At 53.3% G+C, this 15,577-nt stretch overlaps 1 long non-coding RNA gene across 2 annotated transcripts in view; it reads right to left on the bottom strand.

Annotated features, from left to right (window-relative positions):
* Positions 1 to 14,450, bottom strand: part of LOC144330463 (uncharacterized) — a 30,211-nt gene extending 15,761 nt beyond the window's left edge. Inside the window, exons 1-2 of one of the 2 annotated variants that reach the window (XR_013396643.1) lie at positions 14,210 to 14,450; positions 1,894 to 2,021 (exon numbers count right to left, since the gene is read on the bottom strand). This is a non-coding gene — a long non-coding RNA (uncharacterized LOC144330463). The remainder of the gene's footprint in view (positions 1 to 1,893; positions 2,022 to 14,209) is intronic. The other variant, XR_013396642.1, reaches the window with a different exon arrangement.
* Between the last annotated feature and the right edge of the window lie 1,127 nt (positions 14,451 to 15,577).

The following is a 15,577-nucleotide window of genomic DNA, read 5'->3' on the forward strand; positions in this document are numbered from 1 at the left end:
CAGATGCAAACACACACACAAACACACACATACACAGATGCAAACACACACAAACACACAGACACACATACAGACACACACATACACACAGATGCAAACACACACAAACACACAGACACACACACACAGACACACACACACAGATGCAAACACACATAAACACACACACAGACACACAAACACACACAGACACACATAGACACACACAAACACAAACGCATGGACACACAAACACAGATGCAAACACACAAACACACAGACACACACACACACACACAGACACACAAACACACAGACACACACAAAAACACACAGACACACAAACACACACAGACACACACACACACACACACCCTTCACAACCTTCCTGGGCTGTTATCATTTTTTGCAGAGCTATCAAGGCAGGAAGATCCAGGAGGGACCCCAGGGCGGGGAGGGACAAACTCTCCCAGCTCGGGAAGACCGTGTTCATTCGCCTAAATCACTGAGTGAGCTCACACTAACAGGAAGTGTTTTGATTCTGCACTCTGAGTTAATCCCATCGCTGGCCAGACATGTTTGCTTTTAGGTTCTCTGGTGGCCCACAGGTCCCAGTTCCAAGTGGAAACATCCCGAGGCTGACCCTCCTGTCCTCAAACTGCACCCTCCCCCGGCCTGGCGCTGTCTGCAGGCTGTAGAGAGGGCCTGGGCTTTTCCACACCTTGGGCAGGTGTAGACCAGGGAAAGGCAGGTGTAGACCAGGGAAGGAAGAGGAGAAGGATGTGGACAACGCTCCACCACCAGAGAGCTCCACCACCACTCCGCAGGCCCTGGTGTGGCACCGTCCCCGAGGGCTGGCACTGGGCTGGTGGCAGGCCTCAGCCGCAGAGGGTGGCTGAGTCCCACGCACCGCCCCTACCCCTCTTCCTGAGACTGAGCACCTCTCTCTAGCCCCAGAGCAGGAGTTGTCCCCAGGCCCATCGGCCACTGCCCATGAAGCTGGTTGGAATTGCCCTCAGCGGCCACAGAGGCCCCAGTAGGGTCCCCAGCCAGGCCAACGTGCACTAGCAGCTCAGAAAGAAAGGCTTTGTGTCGGGTGACGCACCCTCCACCCCGGAATGTGGCCGTTCTCTCCTCCCACCCCTACAGCAGGGCTGAGGTTGTCCCGGGTACAAAGGCCTTTTGTCCCCACAATCAGCACGCCCGACGAGATGGCTCTGGAGCCGGGAGAGTGGCAGCCTCCATGGTGGCCACAGTGGCTCCCAGCTCCCCTGCAGCAGGGCCTCCCTCCTCCCCCAGGCCCGGGCAGAGGGCACCTATGTGGCATCTTCCCCAGCACCCCCTGGCTGCAGAGTACCCTGGTGAGAACGATCTCATTGGAGAGCCCAGGCCTATACACAACTTCTCTCTGCCAGCTGAGAAAGCACGTTTCTCTGATTAACTTGTGTTACCCACAATACACTGTAGACTAGAGAAGGCCAGGACCCTCTGAGGTGGGGCAGTGTCCCCAGGCTTGTGCTGGGTGTGGGTTCCACTGACCTCTTTATTTGTCAAAACTCATATACTTTAGGTCTATGCATCTTACTCTGGGTAGACTGTATCTCAGGCCAGTGGTGGTGGTTTACGCCTGTAATCCCATCACTTTGGGAGGCCAAGGTGGGTGGATCATTTGAGGTCAGGAGTTCAAGACCAGCCTGGCCAAAATCGTGAAACCTGTCTCTACTGAAAATACAAAAATTAACCGGGCATGGTGGCAGGTGCCTGTAATCCCAGCTACTCAGGAGGCTGAGGAAGGAGAATGGCGTGAACCCGGGAGGTGGAGGTTGCAGTGAGCCAAGATCGCACCACTGCACTCCAGCCTGGGCGACAGAGCAAGACTCCATCTCAAAAAAAAAAAGAAAAAAAAACTAATACCTGGACTTCTGGCCAGGCGCTGTAGCTCACATCTGTAATTCCAGCACTTTGGGAGGCCGAGGTGGGTGGATTGCTTGAGGTCAGGAGTTCGAGACCAGCCTGGCCAACACGGAGAAACCTCGTCTCTACTGAAATACAAAGAAAAAAAAAAATTAGCTGGGCTTGGTGGCACATGCCTGTAGTCCCAGCTACCTGGGAGGCCGAGGCAGGAGAATTGCTTGAACCTGGGAGGTGGAGGTTGTAGTGAGCCAGGATCACGCCACTGCACTCCAGCCTGGCAACAGAGCAAGACTTTGTCTCAAAAATAGTAATAATAATAATAATAATACCTGGACTTCTGCTTTCAAATAGGAAAGACGGGTCCCACAGGCAAGGCCACCACAACTGCTGACAACAGCTGAGGAGGCCGGACACACGGTGAAAACCTAACTGCGAAGGCACCGGAAAGCTGCGGAGGCTGCAAGGACTTAGCAGACTAAAATTCCAGAGAATCAACCGAGGAGGCCGGACACACGGTGAAAACCTAACTGCAAAGGCACCGGAAAGCTGCGGAGGCTGCGAGGACTTAGCAGACTAAAATTCCAAAGTATGGAGAATCGTCAGATAAGCCGGTGACCCACAGCCATCTTTTTACCTGGGGACATTTACTGATCTCGGGCACTGGGCTAAGGATTGAGCTTGGCCCAGGCAGAGAGCTGCAGCTGGGGTAAAAGAAACCAGCAAAGATTCTCACGGTCACAGGGAGGAAAGTGGCAAAATTGGAGTGTCCAGGGCCTCAACCACGCGGCGGGGCCCTCAGCACCACTCCAAGACACTTGTAGGATCTCAATGCTGCTGCAGAAGGAGGCTCAGGAGCAAGCTAAGCAGCTCTGCGAGGCAGGCCTGCACTTCCCACAGCCTTTCAAAGCGGGGAGATCAAGACCTGCCAGGCTCCCAAGCTGAAATCTGAAGAGACCAATCCCCTAAACCGGGGCAAACCAGAGGAAGCCTGAACCCCATCAAACTACACACCAGTCCACCTGGGTCCATCCCCCGCTGGGTTGAGGGACCTGCCCCTCTGTCCATCCTAACTGCCTGAGGATTTTCTCCCAATACAGGCCAGGTGACTCCAATTAGAACAACTCCTGTGCAAATAACAACTGTAATTGCCAGACAAAACATAAACGCCATAATATAAACTCACTAGGCTGGGCGCAGTGGCTCATGCCTGTAATCCCAGCACTTTGGGAAGCCGAGGCAGTTGGATCACCTGAGGTCAGGAGTTCGAGACCAGCCTGGCCAACATGGTGAAACCCCATCTCTATTAAAAATACAAAAATTAGCCGGACGTGGTGGTGGGCACCTGTAATCTCAGCTACTCGGGAGGCTGAGGCGGGAGAATCGCTTGAACCGGGAGGCAGAGGTTGTAGTGAGCCGAGATCGTGCCACTACACTCCAGCTTGGGTGACAAGAACAAGACTCCATCTCTCTATATATATGTATGTATATATATACATATATATAAAATATACATATATGTGTGTATATATAAACGCACTGCATTCTGAGTGACCAAAACCAGACAGAGGCTGTAGGGTGTTGACAATCAGGAAAACGGAATGATCCGAAGAACCAGAGGACAGAGTTTGGGGTGACCATGGCAGCTGGAATGTGAGGAGGAAATCCCAGAAAGGAGAGAGCCATAGACAGGGATTCCCCAAAGACTGCATCAAAAACAGCTCAGATCTCTGGCAGAACTTGAGCTATGTGCACACAGGACAGATCCCAAGCAACTCACATAACCGAAGAAAGATTTACCTGCCAGCCACACAGAGGAGGCAGTGTTTACCGTTTGAGTTCAGTCAGGTTAACTGCTTGATGAAACGAAACCAAAACAGTTAATAATCTGGAGAGGAAGATAACAGAATCTCACGTCCCTACTATGTCGTGTTCACAATGCACAGGGTCAACCCTAAATCAACAGACACATCAAGAAGCAGGCAAATGTGACCGAGAATCAAGAACGAGAACGGATGGGAGCCAGGAGACAAGGGAATATATCCTTAAAGTGCTGAAAGAAAACACATGGCCAACCTAAAATTCTATACCCAGAAAAAATATCCTTCTGAGATGAAAGTGAAATAAAGACTTTTCAGACAAACAAAAGCCAGGAGAATTCATCTTTGACAGATCTGCAGTAAACGGAATATTAAAGGAAATATATCTAGGCAAGAGGAAGATGATCGCAGATGTAAACATGAACGTGTAGAAAAAAATGAAGAATACCAGAAAAAGTAAAATACGTGGGTAAATTTAATTGAATATAGACTGCTCAGAACAATACTCATAGTACGTTATAGAGTTTAAAATACAAGTAGGCCGGACGCGGCGGCTCATGCCTGTAATCCTAGCACTTTGGGAGGACAAAGTGGGCAGATCGCCTGAGCTCAGGAGTTCGAGACCAGCCTGGGCAACGTGGCGAAACCCCATCTCTACTAAAAATACAAAAAATTAGTTGGGCATGATGGCGCACGCCTATAATCTTAGGTCTCAGCTACTGGGGAGGCTGAGGCAGAAGAATCACTTGAACCCAGGAGGCAGAGGTTGCAGTGAGCTGAGATTGTGCCATTACACTGCAGCCTGGACAAAAGAGTGAGACCCTGTCTCAAAAAATAAATTAATTAAATAATTTAATTTAATTTAATACAAGTAAAACCACACATATAACAACCACAACAAAGGAGGTGGGGGATATCTGCAATACAAGTGTACAGCCAAGTACAAAAGACTTATGTCCAGAACATATGTAAAGAACTCCTACAAATCAATAAGAAAAGGATAGACGACTCCCCAGGAAGTGAGCAAAAGGATTTGAAGACACTTCACCAAAGAGGATAGTCCAGCGGTCAGTAAGCATGTAAGAAGATACCCCAATTTCCTTGGCTCTCATGAAAATGCAAATTAAATCACGAAGTAATATCACAACCCACAGACTGGCCAATACGAACAAGGTGAACACTTCCAGTTATCAGCAAGGCTGTGGAGTAACCACAACCCTCACACATTGCTCGTCACGTGAAAGCCGATAGAACCACTACAGAGAAGTGCTGGATAGTAACTACTTTTTTTTTTTTTTTTTGAGACGGAGTCTCACGCTGTTGCCCAGGCTGGAGTGCAGTGGCGCGATCTCGGCTCACTGCAAGCTCCGCCTCCTGGGTTCACGCCATTCTCCTGCCTCAGCCTCCTGAGTAGCTAGGACTATAGGCGCCCGCCACCGCGCCCAGCTAATTTTTTGTATTTTTAGTAGAGACGGGGTTTCACTGTGGTCTCGATCTCCTGACCTTGTGATCCGCCCGCCTCGGCCTCCCAAAGTGCTGGGATTACAGGCTTGAGCCACTGCGCCCGGCCTTTTTTTTTTTTTTGAGACGGAGTCTCGCTCTGTCGCCCAGGCTGGAGTGCAGTGGCTGGATCTCAGCTCACTGCAAGCTCCGCCTCCCAGGTTTATGCCATTCTCCTGCCTCAGCCTCCCGAGTAGCTGGCTACAGGCGCCCGCCACCTCGCCCGGCTAGTTTTTTGTATTTTTTAGTAGAGATGGGGTTTCACCATGCTAGCCAGGATGGTCTCGATCTTCTGACCTCGTGATCCGCCCGTCTCGGCCTCCCAAAGTGCTGGGATTACAGGCGTGAGCCACCGCGCCCGGCCGATAGTAACTATTAAAGATGAACACAGGTGGACCCACTGCCAAGTTTCACCCTACAGAAATGCTTGCACCTGTTCACCAAAGACATGTACTGTGTGAGCACGTTCATGGCCACATAAAAGCCAAGAGCCAGAAGCCACTCAAACGCCCATTCGTTGAAGAAGGGATAGATGAGTGGGGGCTGCTCACCCCATGGAATGGCGCTCAGCAGTGACAATGACTGAGGTATAATCTCGTGCAACAAGGGCGACCTTGCAGACTGTATGCTGAGTGGAGGAAAACAGACACTGTGGAATCCCCTTTTAGGAAGGAGGCAAATAAGATGTAGTTATCTGGCCGGGCGCAGTGGCTCACACCTGTAATCCCAGCACTTTAGGAGGCCGAAGCGGGTGGATCACCTGAGGTCAGGAGTTGCAGAGCAGTCTGGCCAACATGGTGAAACCCCGTCTCTACTAAAACTACAAAAATTAGGCCTGGTGCGGTGGCTCACACCTGTAATCCCAGCACTTTGGGAGGCCGAGGCGGGTGGATCACGAGGTCAGGAGATCAAGACCATCCTGGCTAACACAGTGAAACTCCATCTCTACTAAAAATACAAAAAATTAGCTGGGTGTGTTGGCGGGCTTCTGTAGTCCCAGCTACTCAGGAGGCTGAGGCAGGAGAATGGCGTGAACCCAGAAGGTGGAGGTTTCAGTGAGCCGAGATCATGCCACTGCACTCCAGCCTGGGTGACGGAGCAAGACTCTGATCTCAATAAATAAATTAATTAATTAATTAATAAATAAACACAAAATACAAAAATTAACCGGGCATGGTGGCACATGCCTGTAATCCCAGCTACTCAAGAGGCTGAGGCAGGAGAATCACTTGAGCCTGGGAGGCGGAGGTTGCAGTGAGCCAAGATTGTGCCATTGCACTCCAGCCTGGGCAACAAGAGTGAAACTCTGTCTGAAAAAAAAAAAAAAAGATACACTTATCCTGGGGGTGCTGATGGGGAGATCTGGGGGTAGAGGGGATGGTCTAATTCTGTCTGGATGTCAGTTAGAGAAGTGTGTTCAGTTTGTGAAGACAGCCCAGGCTGGGCTGGCTGTATCTTTCCATATCTCCACTATATGTCAGTGAAAAGTCAGCTAAACACAATCATTTATTTAACCAGCACATTTGGGAAGCAGAGGAAGGAGGGAACGTGGGAGGAAGCCTGAGTGGTGCTTCTCATTCCCCTACAGAATCAGTAGACCTTGATAATTGTAAAATATGTGGTTACATAAACATAATGACCCAGCCACTTAATGTTTTCCATAGTCATTTTTTTAAATCTAAGGAGATCATTAAGGAACCAGTATCTTTTGTTGTGGTAAAATATTTATCTGAAATGCAGCAACTCTTTCCATTTAAATCCAAATGAAATACAATTTGATATTTTATTTTGAAATAAAGCCTATCATCTTATCGTACTCCACTTCTCAGCTACTCTTCCCTTCTTCAGCCCTCTTCTCTGTCTCTCTACGTAAGTACCAAGCAAGACATCTGGAACAAGGTTTAGCAATTTAATGAGGGTTATTTCTTAGTGGTTGGATTTAAAGTGACTTTTAGAGACTCCTTTTTGTACATGTTTGCATTCATTCGCGTTTTAATAACAAGCATTTTTCAAATTAATAAAGCTGTTTTGTTGTGCTCCATCACTAGCTGGGTGACCTGGAGCAAGTTTCTCACCCTTGCTGAGCCTTGGTTTTGGCAGCTGTAAAATGCAGATGCTAATATTACCAAATGCATAGGTTTTTTTTAGAAAGATTAAATTAGATTATTTTTCTAAGTGGCTATACAGCACACGAGGCCCTTAATACACAGTAGCTGCTATTATTATTGCCAAACATAAATAGGGGAGAAAACAACAAAGAGACTCAGCCCTCCCTTCAGGAGGTGATAGTCTGGCAGAAAGAGGCGAGAGCAAATGCCCAGATGGAGCCTCATGAGGAGCCTACTGCCCTGGGCTGCCACAGGCATGATGGTAAGCAGGAGCCAGAGGGCTGAAGCCTTGGAGGAACTGAGGAGTGGGCCAGAAGTGGGGGACCGCTGCACCCGCCCTGCAGACTCAGAGGGTCTGAGTCAGCGTCCTGTCCTGAGGGTGTTGCCAGGCTGGGGAGCAGGGGAGACCCTGGCCTGCTGTGCCAGCGGAGGACTCCCTACGGGGGCTGTCTGCAGGAAGGTGATGGGTTGGAAAGCCCTGCTGTCCGCAGAGACTCCAATATGAGGAATGGGTGCCTTGGACCTGGTGCTGCAGACAGTGACATGGTTTGGCTCTGTGTCCCCACCCAAATCTCCTCTCGAATGGTAATCCCCATGTGTGTAGGGAGGGACCTGGTGGAAGGTGACTGGATCAGGGAGTGGTTTCCCCCAGGCTGTTCTCCTGATAGTGAATTCTCATGAGATCTGATGGTTTAAAAGTAGCAGTTTCCCCTACACTCTCTCTCTCTCGCCACCTTGTAAAGAAGGTACTTGCTTCCCCTTCACCTTCCCCGATGATTGTAAGTTTCCTGAGGCCTCCCCAGCCATGCGGAACTGTGAGTCAATGAAGCCTCTTTCCTTTATAAATTACCCAGTCTCAGGCAGTTCTTTATAGCAGTATGAAGACAGACTAATACGGACAGTATCAGCAGAGGCTTGAGTTCATCCAGTGCTATTGGAAGACTCTGATGGATGGAATACATTGAAGGCACAGCCAAGGTGTGGAGGCTCTTGAGAAGACAAAAGGTGCCCAGCACACAGGTGGAGCTCTCTCCAGAGAGGTTTGCTCAACTCCTGCAGGCAGGAAGAGCTGCCCTGTCCTATAGCCCTCTGCATGCGTCCAGGCATCTCCCACCTGCATCATTTCACCCCCTGACAGCAAGCACCTTGGGGTGGGGTTGTCAGATAAAATACAGAACTCCCAGGTCAATCTGAATTTCAGATAAACAACAAATAAATTTCAGTACAAGAGTGTCTCATACAATATTTGGGACATGCTGGTGCCAAATATTGCATAGGACATTATATTAGCCCGTTCTCACATTGCTATAAAGAACTACCTGAGGCCGGGTGCAGTGGCTTGCACCTGTAATCCCAGCACTTTGGGAGGCCAAGGTGGGCAGACCACCTGAGGTCAGGATTTCGAGACCAGCCTGACCAATATAATGAAACCCCATCTCTACTAAAAATACAAAAATTAGCCAGGCATGGTGGCAGATACCTGTAATCCCAGCTACTGGAGAGGCTGAGACAGAAGAATCGCTTAAACCCGAGAGGCGGAGGTTGCAGTGAGAGAAGATTGTACCATTGCATTCCAGCCTGATCAACAAGAGCTAAACTCCATCTCAAAAAAAAAACAAAAAAACAAAAAAACAAAAAAAAAAAAAACAAAAAAAAACTACCTGAGACTGGGTAATTTATTTATTTTTTAATTTTTTTTTTTTTTTTTTTTTTGAGACCGAGTCTCACTCTGTCACCCAGGCTGGAGTGCAGTGGCTGGATCTCAGCTCACTGCAAGCTCCGCCCCCAGATTTACGCCATTCTCCTGCCTCAGCCTCCTGAGTAGCTGGGACTACAGGCGCCTGCCACCACACCCAGCTAGTTTTTTGTATTTTTTTTAGTAGAGACGGAGTTTCACCGTGTTAGCCAGGATGGTCTCCATCTCTTGACCTCGTGATCTGCCCATCTCAGCCTCCCAAAGTGCTGGGATTACAGGCTTGAGCCACCTCACCCGGCCAAGACTGAGTAATTTATAAAGAAGAGAGGTTTAATTGACTCGTGGTTCTGCAGGCTATACAAGAAGCACAGCTGGGGAGGACTCAGGAAACTTACAGTCATGTTGGAGCAGGAGGAAGAGAGCAAAGGGGAGGTGCTACCCACTTTTAAACAACCAGATCTCCTGAGAACTCACTATCAGGAGAACAGCAAAGGGGAAATCGCATCCATCATCCAGTCACCTCCCACCAGGCCGCTCCTCCAAGGCTGCAGATTACAATTTGACATGAAATTTGAGTAAGGACACAAATCCAAACCTTATCAGACATACTTATCCTAAATCTGTATTCATTGTTTATCTGAAATTCAAATTTACCTCCATGCCCTGTATCTTTATTTACTAAAGCTACAACCCACTTGGGTGATGCTGTGCCCTTGCTTACCTGGTACCACCACTGCCAATCCTGTGCCCAGCACATAGCAGGCTTTCAATTAATGTTGAATAGATGTGGGGTGGGTGGATGGGGGATAGATGGATGGTGGGTGAATGGGTGGATGAATGGATGGTGGCTGGATGGGTGGATGGATGAATAGATGGATGGATTGGATGGGTGGATGTGTGCGTAGGTGGTTAGATGGACGGATAGTGGTGGGTGAATGGATGAATAGATGGATGGATGGACAGATGGATAATGGGGGTGGGTGGGTTGGTGGGTGAATAGGTGATGGATGGGTGGATCAGTGGATGGGTGAGCAGATGGATGAGTGGATGGATGGATGGATGGATGGATGTAGCAGGTTGGCTGGGTGGGTGGAAGAGTAGACAGATTGGTGGATAGATGGGTGGATGCCTGGATGGGTAGGTGAATGAATGGGATTTGGACTATGTAAGAGGTTTTAACACTAAGCAGCCTTACGTGCCCCATGACAGGGCCAGGATGGGAGTAAGTGAAGTGCCTGCTGATGGGAAAACTCCCGGCTCTGACACCTCTTATCTCCTCTGGGACTCTCCTGCTCAGATTCTGAATCTGTAAAATGGGAATGTCCAGCAAGAGGAAGCCCCATGTGCTGCCACACAAGTTATATGTCCCTGACCTGGGTGCCTTGCTGGGGTGGTGGGGGGTGACTTGCCTGCAGACTTCAAAGTCCTGCCTGCCTGCCAGGATCCTTGACTTCCCAGCACCAATCAGACATCACGCAAAAGTGACCTCTCCACTCCCAGCACCAAGGAGTTGCCTTTGGACCCTGACCATCCTGATGGCCAGGCCAGGCTGGCCAGCACCTCCCCAGCAGCCCTTCGGAGGCCTCCACAGCCCTGTGTCCAGTCTGACACAAGTATGGCAGGTGGTCATGAGCACCGTGCCCTTCCAGCAAGGCACTGTGGGCAAGGGCCTCAGTGGGCAAGGGCCTGTGGGCAGGGGCCTCAGGTAGGCAGGTCCGAAGCACCTGCAGACCCCGCACTTAGAAGCTACCACCCCGCTTTTTGAACCTTGTGTTTTAGAAAGGGTCTTCCATTCGTAGCATCTCCCTCTCCCCAGTCCTTCTCCCAGAGACTGTTTAAGGGTGGGCCTGGGAGCCCCAGTGTTCCCAGGGTTATTCCTAGGGGTAGACGTCTCATAAACAATGTTGTCCCTCCTCCCAGGGCCCCAGGGCAAGGAGCAGCCAGCCTGGACCTGCAGCCATTGTGGCCCCAGCCCGGGGGAGGGGACAGCACAATCAGGGTGAAGTGGAGTCAGAGGCGGGTGTTGTGGGGGGGGTGCGGGGACAGCTGGCCTGGCCTGGCCACCTTCCCTGCCTCCTGTGACATCAGCCCATCAATTCCCTCCCTCTTTTGCCCTCACTAGGTTGTGTCTCTGGCCCTTGCAGCCACAAGGTTCCTGACTCCTGTGTCCTTATGAAGAGCCACACACAGCAGCCGGGGGACTGCCCTGCCAGAACCGGCCCAGGATTCCTGCTGGATTCCGTGTGTCAGGACCACCCATTCTAGTAGAAGAGCGGAAAGCCCAGAGGGGCAAATCACATGCCTAGGAAGCAAAGAGGGATCCCTGGCCCAGGGCCGCCTGCGGGGTGAGAGGGCTGAGGCTGGGGTCTGCTATTACTAGAGCTGAAACCTATGGACCTACCCAGCTCCCGTTTTTGCCACTGGGGAGACCCACGGGGAGGACCTGGGGGGACCGTCAGCCTTGGGTGTTGGTTGCCACATCTGCACGTGACGGGAGAAACATGTCATTCCAGGAGGACAGGAGGGCAGAGCAGCTAAGGGGGGCTGCCCAGACATAGGGGCATCCTGGGTATCCACCCCTGTCCTTTGGAGGCAAGAGAAGGGGCTGCACCCCTGGGTTTGACAGGCAGCAGCCACCTTCCAGAGGGAGAGCTGGCGGGGCCTTACCATACCCCCTTCAGAGTAGCCCCCTCCCCCCACCACTGCCCTGGACTCTGCAGCCAGCAGGCTGGAGGTTCCTAACGCTATGGGGGACAGAAGGCTGTGGCTGGCTGAGGACTTTGTGTCAAGTTCCCACTGCCTCTGGGGACTGGGGACAGCCAGGCCACACACGGGGGCAGTGGGACTTAGCACCTGAGCCTGCTGAGCTCCGGAGAGCCCTGGAGGTTCTTGGTTCCCCGAGGTGGGGCAGGGAGGAGGGAGTCCCTGGTGTGGCCTGGTTCTGCTAGGCGGATCACTGAACACCCCCTTCCCTGATGAAGAGGCGAGAGCTGCTTCGGGAAGAACCATTTGCCCTCACCCCATTCGGTCTGGGACAGGCAGGGCACTGGCCTGCCGGATGCCCCCACCCCTGTGCCTGCAGCCCTGCTCTTCGCCCGGCTCCCTTACTCCACTTCTTTCCACCTCCTCCCCTTCCTCCTCCTCCCAAGGAGGAGGCAGATGGTGGTGGAAACTCTGCTTCCTTCATTTTCCGGAGCGTGACTCAGCACCGCAGCTGCCGCCTCAGCCCCCACACAGCAGCACGAAGCCTGCCCTCCCCTACAGTGGAGCCCGGGGGCTCCCCAGAGCACCCCTCCTGCAATCCATCTGGACAACGCAGGGCTGCGGGCTGCCGAGCCACCTTCCCCGGCCCCCAGCCCAGCGGACCCCTCATAGGCAGAGGGCGGAGTGCAGGCAGGTGGGCGGGGCTGCAGTTCCAGATCTCAGGGACACACAGAGGCAACCACAGGGCTTCTTAGCTTCTGGGTGGCCACCCTGCCCAGGAGACTGGGCTGAGTGAAGGGGAGGGGAAGGCCTAGGTGGGACCCCAAGAAAGGACCCATCAGAAAACACAAGGAGGTAGGAAAATAAGAGAAATTTCCAGAAGCAAGAGGCTTGGCCCATGCGGAATGCCACAGAGCCAGGCCTCAACCCACCAGGGAATCTCTGAGGACACTGACAGCAGCCCACCAACATGGCCCCAGGTCCTGCTCTGAGCTCCGGTCGGCCCTCCTCCTCCCTCTATCAGAGCCTCCCCTGGGAGCCCCAGAGATCCTTTCAGCTCCTTCTCTCGGACAAACGAACCCTCCGGGCTGGGAGCCCCTGGTGGCTCCTCCCACTCCCCCCACTCGGCTCCCTCTCTCTGCCTCGCTCCCTTTGCGGTAGGCTTGGCCCAGGAGAGTCCTGGCACCCCCAGCTGCTCTGTAAGCCCCTGGGGGTGGCCGACGGGGGTCGGCTCCCCACTCTTGCCTGGCCGTAATCCCGGAGCTGTGCCTCGGGATGTGGGCACACAATTGTGCACACGCACATCATCTCGGCAACTGGGGTCTCCTGACAGTCCCCTTCCCAACCCCCAAAACAAGACCTGCCAGTGCCCCCACCCCTTCTTCTCCCTTCTATCCCCCTCCCCACAGCCCTAGGTACAGCTGCAGAAACTGAGGCTCAAAGGGGTCAAGTCCCTTCACTCTACATGGTAGAGCTTGGGTGGTCAGAGACCCCAGACCCCAGTTGAAGGCTCCTGCCCTGACATGGGAAGCCCTTCCTGTGGAGCCTGAGCAGGTGCCCAGGACCAGACGGGCCAGCCCAGGTGGGAGGCTTCCTGCCAGGAGGCCCTAAGGGTGACCTAGCCAGGGACACCAGTGCTCACAGGTCCGGTTGGTCCCAGCCCCAGTTCACCCTCTGTTTGCTAGCAGTGGCCCCTCTCCTCTCCCCCAGGACTCCCAACAGCTCTGCACAGAGGCCTCATCCCCACCCAGCTGGGCAGACTCCGACCTTGCCACTGGGTTCCTTCCCAGTCTCCAGCCACTCCCCTCTTGCAGCTTCAGTTTCTGCATCTACAGGTTGGGAGTAATGAGATTCCCCAGCCGGCCCGCTGGGAGGGCTGGGCATCCTGGGGGAGAAGGGGAAGGAAATGCCAGGAGCTGGGTGGAGCCAGGTCAGGGAGGCATGGGCCCAGCCCTAGCCCCAGCAGCCACTCTGTGGGCCCAAGCCAGCCCCGGGCCCTGGGCTTGTCCATCTGTAAGCAGGGTGATGGCACTGCTGGGCGAAGTGGCTGAGGGTGGGCCCAGCCCAGCTGCCCTCCCTAGGTGCCCATCAGGCCCAGCACTGGGGCAGGGCACCCGGCCCAAACCACATGGATGGGGAAAAACCTCCAGCTGGGCTGCCCCGACAGGGATGGAGGCAAACAGGGCTCCCAGGATTCCAGGGCCAGCACAGCTCTGTGGCTCCCATAGTATCAACTCCAGGCCCCAAAAAGGACTGCAGGGGACCAGGCTGCTCCTGGGAGACCCCAGATGTCCTGGCTCTTCTCTAGGGGATCTCGGGCTGAACAGAGGACTGAGGCCCCAGAGGAAGGCAACACAGGGTCAAGACGGGCTCCTGAGGGTCCCCAATCATTTGTAAATTACCTCTGCCCTCTGCAAAGAGTGAATGCTGATTCCCCAGCCTCTACCCAAATATATGCATTCTCTCAGGTTCACGCTTACGCATCCCCTTACCATTCGGCAGATCCCACCGGCTCTGCCCCAGCTCACGCCCTCCGCCTGGCCGTACCATCCTCTGCCGCTCACCAAGGGGGACCCTCCAATCCACTCCCGTGAATCAGGGTCCCCAAGCTGCACTCGAGGCCTCTGTCACCTTTCCTTGCTTGTGGAGCAAACCCACCCTCCTTCTTCTGACTCTCACTCCTCCCACCTCAGTGTGTGCAGAGGAGCCTTCCCTGCACACAGCTGAAGCGGCCCCGTGGCCCCTACCCTGGACTTTGGCCAGGCCATTGACCAGGCTGCTGCTTCCCACCCATGCCTTGGCATCTGGGTCATTTTTATTGTTGGTAGTTTGGCCTGGCTTGTGGGCTTCACACACACCTCCCATCCAGCAGCCCTAGGAGGTGGGACTGTTATCACCACCCCATCTCAGCAGACAGCACTGTAGCAGAACGAGCCACAGACCAAACTCCTCAGACACCGAGTTAAAGAAGGAAGGGGTTTATTTGGCCGGGGGCATCGGCAAGACTTCTGTCTCAAGAGCCGAGCTCCCCGAGTGAGCAATTCCTGTCCCTTTTAAGGGCTCACAACTCTAAGGGGGTGCCTGTGAGGGGGTTGTGATTGATTGAGCAAGTAGGGGGTACGTGACTGGGGGCTGCATGCACCGGTAATTAGATCGGAACAAAACAAGATCGGGATGTTCACAGTGCATTCCTATACAATGTCTGTAATCTGTAGACAACAGAACCAATTAGGCCAGGGGTCGATCTTTAACTACCAGGCCCAGGGTGCAGAGCCGGGCTGTCTGCCTGTGGATTTCACTTCTGCCTTTTAGTTTTTACTTCTTCTTTCTTTGGAGGCAGAAATTGGGCATAAGGTGATACGAGGGATGGCCTCCTCCCTTAGCACAAGCAGCAGAGCCAGGGCCCAGACCGGCCCAGCCACAGTACCCTCCCGCTGTACCACGGGACTGCGCTGTTCACAGGGCCACTCCTGGCCTCTGAGGAGTCCCTCCAGGTAGGCCAGGCCAGGCCTGTGCTTTGGAATGCAGCCCACGCAGGGCTCCCTGCTGCTCAGGGCAGGGCGGTGGTCCAACAGCTCCCACCCCCCAGGGCCTATGCACCCGCAATGCCCAACCTGCCCAGAACCCCCAGGTCCAGGAACCACCACTAGGAGGTTGGCAATGACTCAGGCCTTGAGTCAGCAGCATCAGATGAGGACGCAGCCAGCCCTCTGCCAGCATAAGGGAGCTCCAGAAAGCCCCGAGCTCTGCTAGCTGGGCTCGCGGGGACCCCTGGCTGGAAATGAATCAGGTTCATCAGCGCCCAGGAGCCACCTCCCAGGGAAAATTCACGCGCACACGCACACGCACACGCACACACG

This window comes from Macaca mulatta, chromosome 7 (assembly GCF_049350105.2).
Source record: "Macaca mulatta isolate MMU2019108-1 chromosome 7, T2T-MMU8v2.0, whole genome shotgun sequence".
Lineage (NCBI taxonomy): Eukaryota > Metazoa > Chordata > Mammalia > Primates > Cercopithecidae > Macaca > Macaca mulatta.